Source organism: Hyaena hyaena, unplaced genomic scaffold (genome assembly GCF_003009895.1).
Source record: "Hyaena hyaena isolate Hyena2069 unplaced genomic scaffold, ASM300989v1 scaffold_171, whole genome shotgun sequence".
NCBI classification, from domain to species: Eukaryota; Metazoa; Chordata; class Mammalia; order Carnivora; family Hyaenidae; genus Hyaena; species Hyaena hyaena.
The window spans coordinates 720,022-734,357 of NW_024080803.1; the positions used below are offsets into that span (position 1 = coordinate 720,022).

Consider the following 14,336-nt stretch of genomic DNA (forward strand, 5'->3'; position numbering starts at 1 on the left):
CACTGGATTTATTTCTTTCCTACCCCCTCCACCATCCTCCACCTCAGCAAATGTTTCGAAGTCAGAGCAAAATCCAAATTAATTCCAGGTGTTCAGGGAAACCCAGAGAGGCTCTTCCGTTCCAGAATCTGAGCCAGAAAACAGAACTGCCCCCTGGGTCCTGCAGCTAAATTTTCGTGCTCCTTCCTTAGAATAGTTCAAATCTCCTACCCTAAACATTGGGCAAATGGCCTGAAAGAGGAAATATCTGAATGAGTGGAAGGACTCCTAAATTACATGTTGTGTTTTTTTTTTTTTCCTAGCAGCCCTGGCCAAGTGAAGGTGCGTGGGACAGTCTCCGAGACCTCTGAGATGAAGCATTCTTTCATTACCCACAATTCTCTCCTCTCCTTGCAGTGAGGATTAGATTAAATTCAATTAAATACGTGTGAAAACGCCAGAGCCCAGTACATAGTAGGCACTCAGGAAATTCTTGGTGACCTGAACTAAAAAGTGTCTTGTAAAACATCGAGACCAAAAAAAAAGTACAGTTTTATTTCCTGATGCTTCAAGAGACAGCAAGGAGAAGGCATCTGGCCATTTCCCCAGGTACAAGGAAGCAACTGAGAAAATGACAAAATTAATGCAAAAATGCGATTCTGAGAGGCCACTGGAAATGGACAGCTCATGAATCTGGCTCTTTGTTTTAGCAGAGCAGACTAAGGGGGGAAACTAAGGCGGGGGGAGTCTTTCTTGCAGCGATAGCCTCTCAAATGCAGCCTGCCAGGATAGGACCTCACGGATACAAGATCCCATGCACCGAAGCTGCCCTTTGGTGTTCAGCACTTCTTAAGAGTACCGTTTTAGAGTCGATATGGCACAAAACAAAATTGTAATTCTCTGCTCAAAACTCTTTCCTGTAGGTTTGAAACCTGCCAAAACCCAAGCTGTACTTTTCCCCATTCATGTGCCCTTAAACGGATGACACTCGCGATTTAAAAGAATGTTTGAACTATGGAGATTAGGATTCCTGCATAAAAGGCCCGGCTCCATAATTTCAAGTTCTTAAATGATCATTTAAAGCCATTTACAGAGGGTGTCACGTGTTTCATATCATTTCCTGGGGCGATGATTACACTTGACTCCCACCACATCACACATTTTACAAGTCCTGAACGTTCCAAAACTGTGTGACTTCTCTGTCATGAAAATGGCAGAGAAAAAACACAGAGCCATGTTTCCATATTATTCAGGAGGAAAGAACCCCTCTGAACCCCAAGGCTTTGCAGACGGTCAGAGGAGATTCTACTGGCTCTTCTCCCGTCTCGTACTTCTGAGTGAGGGCAAACTCCTGGCCTGCCTTAAACTAAAATCCTCATGACAGGACCACTGGCCTTTGGTACCCACGTGGCACAGGATAACCCCACTCAAGATGACCCAGGAAGACATCTGTCATCCTACATCTTGCTACCATCCCAGCATCCGTTACTTCCAGCTTCCATATGGTCTTATGATGCCCCAGGCCCTGAGAGCCGGAGATGCTGGTTAACTGGCCATTTTCACTTCACCTGCCCCGCTCCCGCCTCTTAATTTTCAGCACTGTCATTGGAACAGAATTTCACCTGTTACAGAACGTTTTTCCCACACTCCAGTATGACCAAGCCAGCAATATCATCTCTAACCACATAGGTGAGAAGACGGAGGCTCACAAGGGACACCTGAGCGACTTAGCTGAGCTGGTCAAGCCGGTCTGGGGGTCTAGCCAGCACTCAAACCCAGATCCTCGGACACTAAAGCCAGGTGTTTTCTACCCAGACCTATTAGCAGAGGTTAAAACCGGGCACGCAGAAATGCTGAGCACAAGGACATTTCTTTTCATTTCCCCCATCGTTTTCGTTATAGAGGAAGTTCTTCCTGGAGAAGGAAAGCACCTCAATCCCTGAGACCCTGTGCAGAGAGACGCCACCTCACCAGAGCTTTTCGAGGCTTTACCGCACATCCTACCCAGAATCCGTCGGCTCGGGGCCCGTTTGACACTTGGGTCTGGGGGCAACAGAGGGATGGGGGGGAGGGGCTCGTGCGGATCACCAGGCAGGCCAGCCTGGTCAAGGTGGAGGATGAGGAGTTTTCTCCATGGGCAAAGGAAAAATCTGGGCAAACAAATGGAGTGGAGCCCGTTTATTTAGGCTGGAAGAGGTAAAGTTTTTCTGCACTTTTGAACTGTTTTCTCAAGGCCTGCCTCTCCCTCCCACGCAGGAAACAAACACAGAGACAGGCCTCTTGCAGCGAGGGCTCCAGTGGCTGAAGGCTAGCCCAGGAAAGGCTAGAAGGAAAAGAGGTGAGGGGTGGGGGGCAGGGTGCACAGGGGGAGCAGGCAGCGAGGAGCTGGGAGGTCGGGGCGGGGGGGGGGAGAGCTGCCAGGGAAGACAGAAGGCAGGAGGGCAGATACAGAAAAGAGAGGCAAAGAAAGGAGAACACAGAGGAAGCAAATACTGGGACATCTGAAGCCAGAATAAAGGCCAGAGAGCAGAGTGGAAGTGGGCTGGGAAGATCCAGCAACTTCCAATTAACGATGTTCAGAAAGCAGCATTTTTCCATCAATTTTAAAAGGAAATTCTCCCTCGACTTTCTTATTTATTTATACATTATATAAATATATTTTTTAAACCAAAAAAGGACCGTTTTTTTCCAATGGGAAAAAGCCTTGTCTAAGATGAAAGCCAGTCTTCAAAAACCCCTCAGAGGAAGCTGAAACCCCACATGCCTTGGTGCTGCAGAAAGAAAAACAAAGTGGACATTCTTCCTGTGTTCTAAGGCTTTTTTATGCAGATGTGTTTTTCTTTTAATAAATAAATCTGGACAGAGCAGGAAAAAGCGTACGCATACACATTCACACAGTGCAACTGCGTGCTTTCAACCCAGGGAAACCGCAATGAAAAATAAGAATACGTAAGTCGATTTGCCCGGTACCGGGACAAATCTTCTCAACGAGCCAACCACAACCAGTGAAGCTATAGGCTCTACCAACGTAGCCTGCCCAGGCTCCCCAGGTCCACAAGGGACCGTGTGCTAACGAGCAATGACAATCAGAGGTAGGGCTGAACTGGAGACCCAATCACCATGCTTCCCAGAAGGGCCCACAGCTGTCTTTAAGGACAACGCCTGACCTCCTAAGACATTCGGTCGCTTGGTCCTTTGTGAGCCACTCGGTTTCCCTCCCGGACCACAATAATGATTTCTTAATGATTACACACATTGAGCTCAAATCAGCCTTCTGATGAGCTCTAGCCTTTGCCCCTCATTTTGTAAGTTGAAGCCACACACACAGGTTTAAACTTTTCTTCATCTATTGGCTTACCAGCTGCTTTAACACCTCTTTGTCACCACCTCTATCCAGGCTTTTAAATTCCTTGGTGGCTCCTTCAACCCTTCATGTCTGCCCCTCCCCCCCACTACCCAAAAGCATTCTTGTGCGCCCCGGTTCCTAAAGAGCATCATGAGCATCCCCAGGCCAGCATCATACTTCTCAGGAGAAAATGACACAATCACCCTACACCGTGCACCTCTGTGGATACAGATGGCCACTAAGTTTTCCAACAGCCACATTGTGAGGCCGCTCAGAGAGCACTGCCAGGCCTTCTCTTCCACAGGGACTGAAGCTCAGCCAGTTCTGCACCCGTTGACTGAATCTTATTAACCTCAGTGTCAGGCTTCATATTTATCCATACTGAACTTGACCTCGTTTGTTTCCATCCATGTTTCCACGTGCAGAGATCACTTTTATATCATGAATCTGTCCTCATTCTACGAGCTCTGTGCCATGTGTAGTTCAGTAAGTATGCTTTCTGTGTCCTGCTCCAATCTAAGCCCCCAGTAAAAATGTCGAGAAGGCAATGACCAAGTCCTGAGCCCCCTAACACCAGACACCATGCATCATTCTGACACTGACACATTCATCAAGACCCTTTGGGTGCAGCTGCTCAACCAGTTACAAGTCCTCCTGATTTTACCACTGTTGGACCCCCATATCCTCACTTGGAGCACAGATATAACATGGAGACACTCGGACAGAAGTTTTGCTGAAGTCAAAATCTGAGGCTACAATTTTCAGATGATCTGCGCAGTACACAACCAGTTCGTGCCAGGCAAGTGCAAAGACAGCTGAAGGAATTCAGCTGAAGGAATCCCAGAGAACTGGGATTCAGATCTCTGCACAAGAAGAGAAAGAGACCCAGAGAGGGCGGGGTAGAAGGGAGGCAGGGAGAGAGGGAGGAGGGAGGGAGGGAACGAGAGAGAAAGAGAAAGAGAGAGAGAGAAAAAGGGAGAGAGGGAGCTACAGCCACTTTGCATCCAGAAACAATGGGCTGTTAGGGAACAATGGCTACAGACAAAGTCTTGGTCTATTTATATCTGCCACTGTTAGTCCCAGACAGGAGGAACTGGAAGTCTGCCCTGTACGCAGGGCTCCAACTGGACCCGAGCTGGGAGGAAGATGAGGTCACCAAGAATGTTGCCTGCTTTTAACGGGCTCCTTTTTGCTTGCATAGTTTCTTCTTAGCCTAAAGGATCTCTCTTGCCAAGTGAAGAAGTTTGCTTGCCTACTTGCTAAAATACAGCCACCGCTGAGAAGGGGTAGCTCATACATGTAACTGCTGTTCAGCTCGGGCCAAAGCAATGAAGGCCTTTCTCTATAGAGGTCAAAGGAAGGTAGGGATGTCCAGGGAAGCCTGGCCAGTAGATGGGGGTCAATTCATCCAGGTTCCAGGAGTCCGACCAGATCTGTTCAGTACACATGCTTCGAGGCACTCATAACAGAGCTTTTCTGCAAGACAGTTCCCTCCTCACTCCTCTGGAGCTAGCAGAAGGAGGCGAGGATCTCAAATACACAGATATGTGTGTCTCACGTCTCATGAAGATCTCTACTTCCCCTTCATTTCAGCCCCTTCAAATAGTCTCTCTCTTTTCTGGAAAGGTCATCTTCTGCTCTAAAATTACTTTGGAGTGATCATCAATTTTAATCCTTCCCTTGTTACTTATATTCCTTTTTTTTTAATGGTTCCACCTCTCTTTTAATTTTTTTCTTTTCTTTTAAATCCAATATAATTAACATACCGTGTTATATTAGTTTCAGGTGTACAATAGTTACTATGTTACTTACATTCTGAATCCTCCAAGAGACAAGCTGAAGAAGACTAGCAGTGGTCACATCAGCCTGTCACAGACACCGAAATGAATACAAACACAGCTGAGCCAGGGAAGAAGGGGTAGGGACACAGGAATGAGCCCTGTGGGCAGTCACCCCGCTGCACCCCTCCGCAGACAGCCCTCAGCATCCACAAGCAACAGGTGGCCAGCAACGGCACCTTCTTGATCCAGTCCAACCTTACAGCCTCAAGAACCCTAAGTGCAGGGGCGCCTGGGTGGCTTAGTCGGTTAAGCATCTGACTTTCGCTTAGGTCATGATCTCATGGTTCGTGGGTTCGAGCCCCACATCGGGCTCTGTGCTGACTGCCAGCTCAGAGCCTGGAGCCTGTTTCGGTCTGTGACTCCCTCTCTCTCTGACCCTCCCCTGCTCACGCTGTCTGTCTGTCTGTCTGTCTCTCTCTCTCTCTGTCTTTCTCTCTCAGAAATAAATAAAAATTTTTTAAAAACTAAAAAAAAAAAAAAAAAAAGAATCCTAAGTGCAAAGCTGGTATCTCTCAAAGGCAAGAAACTGATGGCTTAATACACAGATTCCCTGAGGAGTCTTAATACACACTTCCCATTCATACCTACAAGCTCCTACCATCAACTCCCCTCCTTACTCCTAGAAAACCAACACGAAGTAGGCAGAAAGGAACCTAAATAGTAAGATCATTTTCCTCCTTTTCATTTAAATAGCTTAGGATGTGTCATTGAGACTATCCCAGGTAATGTCATCACATTCACATGGAACTAGAGGCAATATTTTGGAATTTAAAAGCTTAAGCAGGGGGCAGACAGGTGCTGGACGTGGCTGCAGTCAGAGCAAACAACAAATGGTTAAAAGTGATGCGTTGTGTTCCTTCGCCACCCCACACCCTCTTCGGTGACTTCAGAAGATGCCCAGGGTTTAGACCACCCGAGGGTGGTCTAAGAAACTTGAACTACAGGCTAAGATAACATGTACTACAACACACAAACACTCCTGTACATCTTTCTTTCTAGGCAGAGGGTGGAGACGGAAACCCAGACGAAACACTTGACCACCTGAAATACACCGGATTGTGGAGATGGAGGTGGGTGCGTGGGCCACCTAACCTGATCCACTACTTCATTCAAACACCGGGTCCTTGACTTCTCCACCTGTGCTCCCAACAAGCTCAACACTGCCTTCTACTCCGAGGGCTCTGCTGAACTGTCTCGGTGCAAGTCAAGAGAGCCACATGGCAGCCGCACAGCAGCAATGGGGAGCAGGCAGAGACACGCACTCTCATCCCGAAGCGGGGCTGACATCAGGGGCGATGCAAAAGTTCCCACCCGTAGTATGTTTGGCAAGTGCCTGAAACAGCCCTTCCCGAGACCTATCAGTCTTCTAAAATGCCAGCGCACTGAATAAAACATACCCCAAACTGATGGCACTGCCCTAACATGGCGCATCTGGAGTTTATACTATCAGGCTTAATGGATTCAACAACTCATGAAATAAGGGCTGCACTCGGTTTAGTAAATGCAGTTGTACGTCCCTAATGAGGGATCAGAAATCCTATTGCTTTGAGGGATTTAGGTAGTAATTTCAGAGTACCAGCTCCAGTTCCCTGAGCTGCTAAGGAGGTACTTAGGACCCAGAAAGATTGCTTCAAAGGGATTATGGGTATTCTCCCTAAACCATTAGGTTCACTGCTAAACCTATCATCTGAGGCCACTCCAAGGTTTGTTTAGATCTACCTAATCTATAATTTTGGCCCCTATATCTTCAACTTTGGCCTTTTTTATGGCCTTGAACAGTAAGTATCCCATTCACTCCACTTGTGTGTTCACACTTTTCCTGGTCTCTGCTTCTCTATACTGACCTCACTATGACTATAGGATATGTAAAGCCTTATCTGGGGCCAAAAAGCAGGAAAGAGGAATTTATAGAATTTGCTATAAAACTTTAACAACTCCTTAGAGGGATGTTCTCCTTCCTGGCAACTCGACGTAATTACAAGATGAATGAAAAGCAGGCTGTTCGTGGAGGGGAGGAGGGGCCGAGCTCTGTCACTGCTCAGGGGTCCTACGTGATTCTCGGTACTCAGAATTAGAAGGGCCTTTAGATGTCAGCCAGCTCAAACCCTTTCTTTTACAGACAGGGAAAATGAAACTCAGGGAGGTGACATCAGTGTGCCCTTGGTCACAGGGTTACTAATACTAGACCTCTTGATTCCCTGTCCAGTTTTTTTTTCCCCCTCTACATCACTGCTGTTGACTTGTAGCAGTGGACTTGGGAGGGAGTCGGTGTCCCACATAACTCTGCCACTATCAAGCACTGGTATCATCATTCTGGACAATCACTGCTCCTGCCCAAGTTCCTAAAAATCACAGAAGAACAGTCTATCCAAAGATCTGATAAACATGACAGGATGGTGATGCCCCCTGTTCCCACCCCAGGCTGTAAGTTTTCAGTACCAATGGTGGGGCTCTACAGAAGCGTTTCCTTTGAGCAGACAGTCCAGGTGAATACCAGGAACCCTAGAGCAAGCAACCTTCCATGCCTAACTTCAATTGCGTTGATACCGCCGTGTGTAACAGCTTTAAAATTTAAGGGTGCTATTCCTATTAATCCGGAGTGAAGGCAGCACTTAGTTTTAGTGACCTGTTGACCTTGACCTAAAAAGCACTGAAAGGAGCACAGATCACCATCATACCATTCAAAGACTCTATAACATTCCAGTCCCGTTGGTCAGCCGATCGGGTTAAGGGACTACAACAAACACCACTGAAAAAGCCAGAACAGAAAATCAAGGGCATTGGCCTGACCATTGAGCCTGATGCTTCTAATTAATGAGGCCATATGTCTGACTCAAAAGGCCATCTCCTAAAGCAACACAAGCAACTCCAGTTCTAAATGAAATCCATTTATAATGTAGGGAGCTAAGGATCTAGGGAAAGATCTAAATCTTTAGTTGTGATCTCTCAGGCTCCACGGGTTGTTGGTTTGTTTGTTTCTCTCCTCTCAGAACAGGCCTCTCCTAATGGCCCCAAACCTTCTGACAAGCCCACTGCTGCCCCAGAGTCCTGCCCACACCAGCCTGGAGCAGACAGCACCGGATGCCTCTCCTGGTGGCAAATCCCAGAGGCTGAGAAGTCTCCAGGCAGACCGGCTCTCCAGATCAATGGGTATGATAGGCCAATGGGTGGAGAGCAGAGAGAAAGTGATCAATGCAAAAGAGAGGGAGCAGGAGCCACTCTCTGTCTGCCTGCGTCAGGTGGGAAAGGGAGACGGAGATGCACAGCCCTCATCAGGAAGCCATTAGGAAATTGCAGCCACCACAGCCTCCGCTCGCAGACTGAGCAGTCTGCATGCAGCTGGTTAAAGCACTCATTACCTCTGCCCAGACATCCACTGGCTCACTGCACGGTGGAACCTAACCAGCGAGCCACCAGAACAAAGCTAGGGCTTGCCTGGTGAGGAAGCAGGGGATAGAGACTACGGACATGCAGAGAGCCACCCCAGGCAAGTGCTTGTATCACCGGGGGACAGTAGCCGGGGCTCTTATCAGGATACCTGGATCCACTTCTTCATTCCTCTGCTGGGCAGCCTCGCTGGCATTTCCTTATGCAAAAAGAGCTACTGACTGCTAATGGGTATGGGGTTTTGTTCAGGGGGGATGAAATCGTACTAGAATTACATATCAGTGATGGCTTTACAACTCTGTGAATGTTTCAAAACCGCCGAATGGCACACTTTAAAATGGTGAGTTTTAGGGGCGCCTGAGTGGCTTAGTCGGTTAAGCGTCCGACTTTCGCTTAGGTCATGATCTCGCGGTTCGTGGGTTTGGGCCCCGTGTCCGGCTCTGTGCTGACTGCCAGCTCAGAGCCTGGAGCCTATTTCAGAGTCTGTATCTCCCTCTCTCTCTGACCCTCCCCTGTTCACGCTGTCTCTCTCTATCCTAGAAATAAATAAAAATATTAAAAAAATAAAAAAATTAAAAAAAAATAAAATAAAATGGTGAGTTTTATATTATGGGAATTAAATCTCCATCTTAATAAATCATATTTTTTTAAGAGCTAGGGAGCCACCTGCTATGAGTCGAGCAATGGCTGGGTGATGGGAAGACACAGACCCTTCACTCGGAGTTTCCCTTCTAGCAGGGAAACGAACCTCACATAGGCACCCAAGCAATAGCCACATAGTCACATCTCATGACGAGCGATACAACAATGACTAAGACCAAAGGTTTTGCAATGGAGACAAAGTGATGTGGCTGCGCTCCAGAAGCCTTGGGGAAGAGGGCAGGAAACAGCTTGCTGATGTCCTGTGTGCAGGGGGTGAGAGACAGCAGGGGGGGTGGTCAAGGTGTGAAGGCCAACTCCAATGGCAGATGGATGGCATTATAGAGAAAGGGAAGATGGACAGCCTGGGACTCTGCCACATGGAAGCCTTCTGAGATGACGGATAGGCTCTGCTCTCTGGAGACCACGGGAGAGGCTGGGCAAGGTCCATTTCCAGAGGCAGACATGCGGTGTCTACAACTTCCAGAGCCACTACTACGGAGACTGAGAGGGAGGGCCACAGACTCCAGAAGACAAGCAGGACACCTCACATTCCCCGAACCCCAAGATGTCCCCAGGAGATGCTGCCCAAACACTCAGATTCCTATCCTACAAGGCTTTCAAGAGAAAGAAATCTCCATCAGACCTGGTGCTTTCTGGAGATTTCTCTCCCAACCCCTGGAGGGAGACAAAGGAAGGGCAGAGAGAACAGGGCTTCGGGCAAACAAACACCCGGCCAGGGCTCACTGGACATGAACCAAAGAAGGTGCAGTCACAGCACTGTGACCAAAAGAGATCTTTTGGAAAATTCTTTTCCGAGAGGGATCATGAGTTCTGTCCCCTGGAATGCCCCAGAGCGGTTCTGATTGGCTCTGTGGCCCTGACTCAGAATGAGCACGGGCTCCACCCTCAGATGAGTAAATAAACTGACCCAAGAAATGGGGGGGGGGGGGGGCGGAGGAAAGAGCAGGACAGGAACCAGGAGAAGGCAAGTGCTGAGCCTGGTGCAGGGGACAGACACATGAAATTTCAACTTCATTCCAGAGACGGGTGGTGTGGCAGAACTCAAGGAAGAATATTCTCTGAGCCTTACACCCCACTCCAGTTGGGATACAGCCCTGCCTTGGCAGCCTGCTCACTGTTGCTTTATAATATACTGAATTAGTCACTGGATTAGCAAGCACATTTACACACACTGGCACACAGCTGTTTAAAGACACAGGATCCCCTTTTCTAGGGGCCAGATTCTGGCTCTAAATCAACCACTGCAATGGGCAAGTGGCAAAGCCCAGAGCTGCACGGTTCCTACAGACGTCGTCAGCTGCGAAGCACTTTAGGGAAAGTCAGCTAGAAGTAGGAAGGTCTGACAGGGCTTTGCGGGGGGGACAGAAGGGACGGGGTGTGGAGAGGAGAGAAAGATCAGTGGGCTTTTTCAAGTCCTGAGGCTTATGATCTTTGGGAGGTTTGCCAAATAGACCCGCTGGCCTGGACCCTCACAGGGAGGAGTGAGCTTCCCCCCTGGCCTGCTGTACACACGGTAGAAGAGTTTCTGTCCCAGACCTGGGATGCCTAAGGTCGCTCCCAAGGAAAGAAAGGATCCCAGGGCAAAGAAGAGAGTCCTTCGGCAGTTAAAATACTTCTATGCCCCGATAATGACAATTCCAAGAAACGTCCCTGTTGATGAGGCAAGGGCAAAGCCTGAAAAAGCTTTCGAGTTGGAAACGTGACCAAAGTCCTACCTCAAGTTTGGTAAGTATGCGTGAGTGCAGGGAAATACTGTGACCGGCCGCAGGGACTGCTCAGGCCCAATGGTTATGGGGGTGTCGAGTGGAAAATTTTCTGTAACCAGGTTAACAGAAACCACAGTTTTAACAACCACTGAAGTAATAAGAGCGCTGTCAGCAGTGAAGATATGTGCAGAGCACAGTGGCCTGGGAGATAATGATAAAATACCATGTACTGAGAAAAATACCATGTACTACCTGGGGCAGTAGAAAAGCATTTTACAGGAATCACCTCAAATCCTTACAATAGCCCTGAAAACTCTTTATTAGGGTCTCCATTGTAAGGATCATTTTTGAAAAGCAAGGCTTAGGGAAGTTCAACACTTTGCCTAAAGACAAATTAGCCAGCAGAAAGTCTGAATTCAAACCCAGGGCCGGCTCACCTCAACCCTGCTCGTCCAGGACCTCATGACGCCTGCAGTGAGGGACATCATTATAACTCACATAATGAATGACAGACTGCGATTTGGGAACAAAGATTATTTTCTATGGAGCAACCTAACTGTAAATCCCCTCCCTTTGACTCAGATGAGAAATGGGAAAAAGAGAATGTGTCAGTGTGTGTGTGTGTGTGTGTGTGTGTGTGTGTGCGCGCGCGCGCGCGCGCATCTGTATATAGATATAAGATATAGATATAGGTTTTAAGACTAGGGGAAGAAACCTGTGGCATAAACAAGAACCAAATACAATTACTAAAAAGGGTGCAGTGCATTGAGGGTCCAGAAGTACAGACAGGAATTTTGAAAAGATTTGCAAATAGACTTATGACGGGTTTGCGTAGGAGGAGCTGATCTTGCACCAGCTTTTATTACTTTTTAATGTTTTGTTTATTTTTGAGAGAGAGACGGAGCATGAGCAAGGGAGGGGCAGAGAGAGATGGGAAGACACAGAATCCGAAGCAGGCTCCAGGCTCTGAGCTGTCAGCACAGAGCCCGATGCAGGGCTTGGACTCATGAGATCATGACCTGAGCTGAAGTTGGACACTTAACAGACTGAGCCACCCAGGCACCTCTACCTTTTAGAAATTCAAATATTAAGTCCTTGGAATTGGTTTACCTATAAACACTGAAAATACTCTCTTCTTAGAAAGCAAGGCAGCTGAGGGCCACCAGAGACTGGACTCATCTTTGCTCTTCCCTCACTGTCTATAGCACATCCATGAGCAGCACAACATGACCAAACCCTTTGAACCCAGAGGCAAGTCGCCAGGGCCCAATCTCATTGAAAAAAACGAAAATCGCTGTTTTGTTCATCCAGCACCCCAAATCTTTGGAGATGCTGAAGCCAACCTGGAATTTCATATTTTCCCCATTAGCCCATCCATCGCAGAAGAGTATAGGTAAGGGCATGGAAAAGCCACAAAGCTCCCCAAGAGAAGCCTTCAGAAAGCGAAAAGTAAAGAAACAGATACTCGATTTTTTAAAAAAAAATCTCCAACTGAATCAGACAGAGGTTAACGCCAGGTCCGCCATGTAGACATTGATTCATTCCATGTGTGTTTATTTATCTACAAACATTCCTGTTGCATCAAGTGGCCTCAAGGCCGAGACTTGTACCTCTGAACATCCCCTCCCTGGAGAATTCTCAAGTGAGGGTGGAGCTCCTACTTCATTCCTCGATTTCCCAATCTGGAAAACGGGGGCCAAAGCCCCAGTTCTGTATGGGAGTTTGGTGAATTCAGTTAGCTACTTTTCATTTGTGCATTTTGAATTTGAAAATGCACAGTGAAAACTCTGGGAACTATTTTTTTTTTTTTTTTGCTTTCTCTATATTACACATCCTGATGGTAGATATTTCCAAATCTACTGCATGTTTTCTTCCTTACCCTGATAATAATGAGGAGCTTAAAAGAGTATAAAGCACAAAAGGATGTTCCCAGAATCAAAGCTTCTGATAAGAATGTTAGCAAATTTGCTCTCCCAACAGATTCTAAGTTGGTAGGACTCTGTAATTAGAATGATCTAAGCTCAAATTTGTGAAAGTTCTACCGCCTTCAGAAAATGAACTAAACGTTTATGAGAGCCAATGTCTTATCTTCAAAATGGGGATTAAAACACCAGCCTCACAAAGTTGTTTAAGGAAGGGGATTATTTGTGCAAATCCTGCCCCATGTCTGGCACACAGTAGGTGCTCTATGAGTATTAGTTTTACTTCTCTCATTTCTCCAAACTGAAGCCCAGATACGCACAAAGACCAAACACAGGCACCCGGTAGTTTTGAAGAACGTTTGGTTGGGAGGCAAGGAAGGTGTAACACTGAACCCTTGATCTTACGTGAAATCAAGGATGCATTTCCTGTACACACATACATGACTCACCCTTAGTTCCTATGTATTCAGTACTGCAACTCTCTATCACCTCTCCCACTAATTTAATAACATTCTCTGCATCACCAATGACTCCAGAATACTTTCTAAACCTGAACTCATTAACTCTCTCACTCTCTCCCAATGAGAGCCAGCTCACTCACTAGGAGCGAGCGAGCACCCTCCTTTCAGAAGAATACAGAGACGGTGCAGAGATGTGACGATAATATGGCAGCCCGGAGTAGAAAGAGACACAGGTATCCTCATTCTCATACCCCAGGCAACACAACGTAAAGGATGACCACCTATAAGTGGACTTGCCCAGTTTTCATTCCAGAAAACATTCAAACCAGGAAAAGGGAAGACCAAAGACTCCTCAAGTTTGACCCAAACTACCCACAGGTGGAGAGCACAAAGCCAAAGGCCCGAACCCCAGTTTGAGGAGACACACTCTGTAGCCACAGGAAGTTATGCCTTACAAGACTAGATTTTCCTGGCAAGCACTAAGTTCAGTGCCGAGGTTCAAAAGGGCCAAACTTAAAATGATTATCTCCATTTGTGCCACAATCAGGGTACTACCTTCTCCTCCCCATTTGCATCTCCTCCATCCCTATGATCCAGAGCTCCCCAAGAGCACTGCTGGCTACTTAGGATTGCATTCAGCCCCAAGAAAACAACAACATGCCAAGGGGATACTTCTCAGTGTAACCACCTGTCCACTCCAAGCTGGAATGCTCTAGCTTCCTGAACAACCAACACAAGGAGGGAGGGGACTTCTGTTTATTGATAATGAACAACACATTGTATTAGAGGGGTAACCAAATATAATTTTGCTAAACTCCAAGTGTTTATACCTAGTGCCATAGCAGATGCCCCTGCCCCAAATGGAAACTAACGTAGGGTGGGGAGGGGGATAAAATGCACTCATCTAAGATGTCATTATTTCTTATATATGGCTCTTTGGCACAATTCTTTCCCATAAAATGCCGTATGAGATTCAAAGGTTTTTGTTTATTCAGGTTTCGGGGATTTTTTTCTCCAGCTACCTGAAGTTT

General features: G+C 47.1%; 1 protein-coding gene across 2 annotated transcripts in view; it reads right to left on the bottom strand.

The window, feature by feature from the left end:
- Positions 1-14,336, bottom strand: part of ETS1 (ETS proto-oncogene 1, transcription factor) — a 64,910-nt gene that overhangs the window by 38,919 nt on the left and 11,655 nt on the right. The gene's annotated exons all lie outside the window — the stretch shown is intronic.